The sequence below is a fragment of the Brachycentrus maculatus genome, unplaced genomic scaffold (assembly GCF_059751285.1).
Source record: "Brachycentrus maculatus isolate JH-2025_06_01 unplaced genomic scaffold, ASM5975128v1 h1tg000216l, whole genome shotgun sequence".
Lineage (NCBI taxonomy): Eukaryota > Metazoa > Arthropoda > Insecta > Trichoptera > Brachycentridae > Brachycentrus > Brachycentrus maculatus.
The window spans coordinates 1,876,305-1,883,888 of NW_028280967.1; positions in this window are offsets into that span (position 1 = coordinate 1,876,305).

A 7,584-nucleotide genomic window follows, 5' to 3' on the forward strand; every position below is an offset into this window, starting at 1 on the left:
AAATACGTAGCTACGATTTTTGAAACTAGAATTCGACATTTTATCACATATTACATTATGTATGGTATAATTTTAAATAACAATTCTATCTAATTTATTTGAATTCATAAAACCTTCTGCAGTGTTATTGAGTGACATCATAATTAAAATACACATTTTGTCATTTTTGTTGTCATAATATTAAGCTCTATGCAATTCTTACACACATATTAGGCCAATATTTACTATTGTTATTTAGAAAATATAATACTGAATTTTAAGTTCTTAAATAACAAAAGAATACAATAAAGTTTTTTAATAAAATGGCAACTGTTTTAAAAAAAAAATCTATGGAAAACAGTATAATGTTGCTAGTATTAGGATCATGTTCAAATTTAAATAAAAAAAGCAATATAAAAATTATAATTTTTGAAATGGCAACCCAAAAAAGACATTTCCCGCTCAACGGGAAAAAATGTGTTAGGCTGCAAAATAAATCAATAAAAAGCAGGATATTTTTGTCATTCTGGGTAGCATCAAAAGTATTTCTTAGAAACTCAAAAAAATAAAACAAAAAACAGGAATTTCAGCAATGGTTTACTGGTATACTTTTGGTAAAGTATAACAGAGTCCATATATCGATTCTCAGCACTTTGATGGTTAATGTAGGCCACCCAAATATTTACCATGTTTCACAGACATTTGTGAATTTTCTGAAAATTGTTGTAGAATTTCATATAAAAAAATAAAAACAATAAAATGGGTAGTTACAAACATGTTTTCCAAAACTCCCCTTTACCCAAGAGGACATGCTAATGTTATCTAAAATGGCTGTCCTCCCTTTATTTCGGTTAACTAAGTAAATCAAAATATTAGAATTCTATATATAATATTGAAATAAATAGAATATCATTTCATGTAGTGTGCACAAACCCTTCTTTAGTAAAAAATCACAAATTAAAATCAATCAATTTTTTGAGAGAAAATATTGCACTCTATAATTTGCGAATTAATGTTACAATCTTTTTATACACTTCTAGAAACATCTGTTTGATTCGATAAAGATTTGCGGAAAAGTATGTCCAACAAAAAAATAGCAAGATCATGCAAATTTTGTTGAGAACTCTAACTGTTATGTGATATATTTAAAAAAAGAATTATAAAAAAGTATAAAAATTATTATGTTCATAAATGAAGCAGTTCATCAATACAAATTTTTTATTTATTGTTACTGCAGACAGTTGAATGAATTCCATATTGAATTGTTGGGTAATATATACAAAATTAAACACGGTTATTGGATTGAATTCTACTTTTGTTTATATATATATATGATAATATGTGAAGCGTTTCGCCTTATTAAGACGTAAAACACTGCAGTGTCCAATAACCTTGTTTAATTTTGGATATATTGCCCAATGATACAATAAGTTTACAATAAAGTTATATATCATTTTTACACAAAAATTTTAAATGCTTTGTTTTACACTACATTTTCAAATATATGCTTTTTATCTAAAAAAAAAAAACATAATGCACTAAATCTTGATACACCCTGTACATTAAATCAGGCATATTAATTAATATAAAAATAGTAATAAATTGAGAGTTAAGAATCAATATGGCATAAGTAACGTGATTTTGAATTAATTTCTCAATTTTAAATAAATTGTGATTTTACCATTCTTCTGTCTTCTGTAATTCTTTGTTTTATTTTATTACTTAGGAGGTATTTTTTTGTTTTATTAAAAGTTATGTTTGCATATAATATGTTTTATACATAAAAAAAACACCTATAACAGTGCGATCGATAAAACTGTATTAGTCATCTGTGTGCTTCTTCTACTCATCCAAAATACTCAATACAAAATGTATGTTTTTTCTGAAGTATTTTTTACTATAATTTATATTTGATGCACTACCTTTGTGATTTTCCATTTTATAATAAAATGTAACTTTGTTTTAAAATCACTATAAATATTTTATCATTACTTAATTAATGTCTACTGGTTTCGAAGCTAACCGCTTCTTTATCAAGACTGATTAATACGAAAACACTATCTACTAAACAAAATTCAAAATATTTTGACGGTTATGCAAAGCAGCTTGGGTAGATGTCCTAAATTCTCCCTAAAAATCCCTCTCTATTGCATACGTATAATATATTTAGACCTTTATTTTTGTCAAATGAGTGATTAAATAATCACTCATTCGAAACCGGTAGACATTATAATTAAGTTAAAATAAAATATTCATAGTGTTTTTAAAACAACGTTACATTTTAATTATATTTTTTACTATTTTAAATGCATTTTAAAACTGAAATACTTATTCATAAACATAATAAATATTATCCACTGGGTTTAAAAGCAAATATTTAAGTATTAAATGGTAAATAAGCACCTGGGAAAGTAATATAAAAGTAATATATATAATTATTTTATATATTAGGGATTCCAACAAAGATTTAGGATATTTCTACATGCAAATAACAAATACGATCAAACAGGTCAACATTATCTTATACTAAAATTTGCACTTATGAATAGTCTCCACCAAGTTTGCAAAACACAAAAATAAATGTTCAGTATATGCGAGCGTTTTTAATTGTTATCATCGACCTAATATATATGCGAAGAATAAAAAATAACAAAAGGAATTTCAAAAATAATAAATAAAAATTTTAACGAGGTTTGCTCTTGTAATTTAAGCCATTTTACAAACATTATAAATATATCTTTTATACTTCAATTTAGCTACCGATATTGTACATTTTATATTATGCTATAGGATATGTCAACAGGAGATAGTAGATTTAATATTATTATAAACAGTCACTCTGAAATACACGTTTTACTCGAGAGAAAGAAAAGAAATATCACTCAATTTGATTTATCAAAAAAGCATATTTATTTTTTAAAGTGCAGTTTCAAAATAAATAAATTCAAGATAAAGGTGTCCCTTGATATGAGACATGTACCATTCTTCTACTGTACTTAATACATACAATGTGTACCTCTCAAGTCCCAAAACGTTGTGAATATCAATTTGAATTCATAAATAAATAATAACCAATGGCAAAATATAAACAATAATAAAAATAATCATTGTTATATTACTGTAGCGTGTAAAAAAATATTTTCCTACCTATAAGGGCGCTTGCCTTGGTATCAACCTGCCCGGGAGTGTGGTCATCCCAACAAAACTTTCCTCAACGCAGTACGGGCATACATGAACGGGCTTATAACTAAAGCCCGAAGATATTTGTTTATTCATTGGCACTTTTACTGCCATCTGTGGTTGTATTTAAAAACACTAAAACTACACAGATTATCCAGGACATTTTACTTAAAATAAAGTTTGTGTCTTCTTCATCTTGTTGTAGGCCTTGTGACCTGTTTTTTTAAAGACGGATTAGCCTCCTGCGATGTCCGTTCCCAGCTATCGACCCATCTCTTTGGTGGTCTGCCCGGGAGTCGTCTACCATGGGTTTGGCCGTACAGTACGATGTGGGGGGGGAGTCTGGATGGTTCCATTCTCCTCACGTGCGCGCATACCATTGTCTCCTTCGTTGCCTTCCCCACCTAACGACACCTTCGATCTCGTGTTTTTCCCTGATCCTGGCGTTTCTTCTATCTCGAAGACTCTTGCCTGATATGCTTCTTAGAGTCTTCATTTCTGACACTCTAAGCGCGTTTATAATGTTTGTGTGACATCATCATAATGACGCTGTCAAAGAAAATCAATGAAATGAAATGTGGATAATTTTGATAGATATAAAATGTGTTTGTCCACCTCCGTAGCGCAGTGGTCAGCGCGTTTGGCTACCGTGCTGGAGGTCCCGGGTTCGATTCCCAGAGGGGACAAAATGAATATGGCCGATTTTCATTCTCATATTTATTTAATATCACCCTGGACTGGTACAAGAAGCGCAGGGCTGATCACCTTGCCATTATGCAATTAACGATCAAGATAACACTGCGTTGCTACGATGCAGTGCCCTATGCACCATTGGGTGCAGATAAGGGTTAGAAGAAGAATAAAATGTGTTTACTGGTGTAAAATATATTACTTATAGCGTTAACTATAATAAAAAATTATAAAATTAAAAAAAAATCTTAAAACAGTTTTGTCCGCAGAAACTCACTCCCGGACAGGTCAAACATAACCTAAGAAGTTAAAACTTAGTACATAAACACTTATTTTTCCGTTTTTTTTTAAATTTCATATTACATATATCTATTATACATCAATTTGTTTTTAACACTACAAAAGCGCAGTTTTCACATTTAGTAAGGGAACAAAATGGACCGTAACAGCCGAAATGATAGAAATTGTACCCCGAGTTTAAAAGTAGAGTTGAACTTCACAATAAAAAGTTCATCGTGTTCAAAAGTTCAATGTTGAGTATCACCGGAATTATTATAGCGGATAAATGCTGATTTTTCAGAAGAGTTGCAAAAATAAAATTATTACTTTCGAAAAGGCATATCATATCTACAACATTTTGAGTGTGTCCAAACCCTTGTTCACATATTTAGGTTTCTCCACTTAATTTTTAGAGGAGTTATTTTTACAATTTGACATCTCAACATAGATGAGGAAGACTATGGAAGTCTGGGTATTATTTACAGGGCTTACAACCTATCATACGCTGGTTTAAAGGATCACTTTATACACGTGTAACATTCACCATTCTTTACTTAGTAAATACCGCTATTCCTTAAACTCTACTGTGACACGTGTTTCGATGCATTCCGCATCATTTTCAAACATTTGCGGAATGCATCGAAACACGTGTCACAGTAGATTTAAGTCAATATATTATAATTTTAAGTTTAAAATCGCTTTGGGATTTTTTTCAGGGCAATATTAAGCTATTAAGATATCGAATAGTCAATAATCACGTTTTTGTAAAAAATGTACTAGGTCACTTTCTCCTGTATGACTGCGAAATACAAATTTTAAAGTACAATTTTTGTTGTTTTTTTATTTTTCTTTTTACATCTCTCTTTAAGGAGTAGTGGTATTTACTAATAAAACATTAATAAAAATGGATAGATTTTACCACAAAGTGACTGCCGAATCAATTAATGAAAAAAGTTCACAATTCTACCCACGATTGACAACCACACTCCCAAATTTTTGGAATTCACTCATATATGATTCTCACGTCGCTTCATGTGTGAGTTCGCGGCAGTATCTATAGTTGATTTAAATATAAAGGTCTCTGCTAAACAAAAGCTTACGTAAATCAACAGTAGATACTGCAGCGAATCTTGGCGTAAATGATCTGAATAATCCAGTTCATAATTGCCATCTCACTTCCACGCAGTTGTGGCTTCGTCTGCTTAAATGGAAAAGAAAATAGAGAGCAAACATCTTTAATTTCACATTACGTGTGAAGAAATTAAAAATGAAACAACAATGCAATCAAAAACACTGAAAATGCTAAGTGACGATATGGCTACCAAGAAGCATGCTGTCCGCCACGAGCAATATTTAGTAATGCGGGTGTTGCCGTTGCATTGCGTTCAAGATATATTGGAAAATAATCATGTTTTTATGAATTTATATGCCCCAATTTAAATCTGCAAAATTTTGGTCCCATTATTTTGTCTTGTTATATTAAGTCTTTGAATTTCATTTGATATACATTTTTTTGATAATCAGAAATTTTACTGAAATGATAAATGCATTTCTAACTGCTACGGTCCATTTCATAATTATGATAATAATTTTTATAAAATATATAATTCATATTCGACACTAGATCTATGTACGCACACACATACATACATTGTAATAAAATTTGCATAAATATATTTTTCACAGATAAAATAATTTTTCCGAGTGTTCTAAAGATTCCTTGGTCTTTATTGCGTCCAAATATATTTTAATAGTACAAGCCAAAATGAACCTTACGGAAGAAAAATAAAAATAGAGTACATGCATTATATTATATATGTAATTTTGCAACTTGTACTCTCATTATATAGTACATAGTGATTTTGAGAGTTAAAATATGTAAAAAAAAATAATCTTATACAATGAGATGAAATGGCATTGTGATATTGCTCACTCCTTTCAACAACGTCATATTTAAAAAAAAATTGTCAATTTTCAGTTGTGCATGTTTTCAGAATGCCCAGAAAATGTACTATATCCCAGCAAAAGCGGCATATTTTTAACTTAATATTTACCCGCTACAGGGCAGAGTGTTTTTACATTTTGAAGCAAATGTGTTGTTTTATTATTTTTTTAAATATACTATATATTTTTTAAATGGACAAAAACATTCAGGTTTTATCTAAAAAGATCTGTTGCACAGTAAAAAGTTCAATAAGTGGCTTGATATTTATTTTCAATACACTGTATAATATTTTTAAACTTTAAAAATGTTCTCCTGAAAAATCTAGTTTTTTTATTTTTGTCGTTCTTGAAAGGAGTGAGCGATGTATCATATTTCTATGTATATTTTCAGATCTCTAGTCACAACATCAATTACCATAGTATAATATATACATCCATTTTGTTGACGTTTGTGATCACTCTCACCCTTTTAGAGATTTCCGGCAAGTGTAAAATTGTAATAAAATAAAGAAATCATAAATTAATTGTTAATATCACCTTAAATACTAAATATAAAAAGAATATAGGTATCCTTTATTGTAGAAATTTCATCAAGATGAATTGAGCGGCTTTATTTAATAATAAATAATGACTCAAAATCAAATCATCGCCTCCGTTCAAACAAAATTCGGAAGAGTTGTGATGAATCCGATCCAAAAAATATCTGTATGTGCGAGGCAAGTAACCAAATATCCAAAACGCTAGATATTCTTGAGTGAACTAATGCGTAAAGGCAACTAGCCGTAACTCGAGTTGCGGCTGTTTGGCGTAACACGGCTCAAAGTATTCTTAGAACTGGCCTCTATCATATACAATCACATATTTTGCTCTATCTCTCTCCTTTACCGAGGTATTCATTATCCAAATAGCCGCAAAATTGTATTAATTCGATACATGTTTTGGCAAAAAGCACCTTTGTAAGTAAACTATTAACTCATTTATCTCAAAGCTACTGGTTTTATTTAACCTGCGGCTATTTGCTTTTGCACATTAGTGAAATGACGATTTCAAAAAATAATTCATTCATTAAAACCCTTATTCACACCCCAATGGTGCATAGGGTACTGCATCATATAAATGATATCTTGATAGTTAACACATGAAGAAAAGGTGATCAGTCTTCCGCTTCAGGTGCCAGTCCAGGGTAATGTTGAATAAATATTAGAGTGAAAAAATCACTTTATTATTTATTTGATCCCCCCTGGCAATCGAACCCGGGACCTCCGGAGCGGTAGCTGAGCGTGTTGACCATTACACTACGGAGGCGGACAAAAAAATAATACTGTCCGTTGTATAAAAACTAAATATAGTTTTTTTAACATTATATTACGTTAGATAATATCATAGCTGCTTCCTTAAAACTGGTAGCGAAATATTACTGTAAAAAATCACTAATTTGTCCCTTCCAAACATTTCCAGTCCGCCTTCATAGTGTTGTGATTACCGCGTTTGGCTACCATGCCTGAAGTCCCG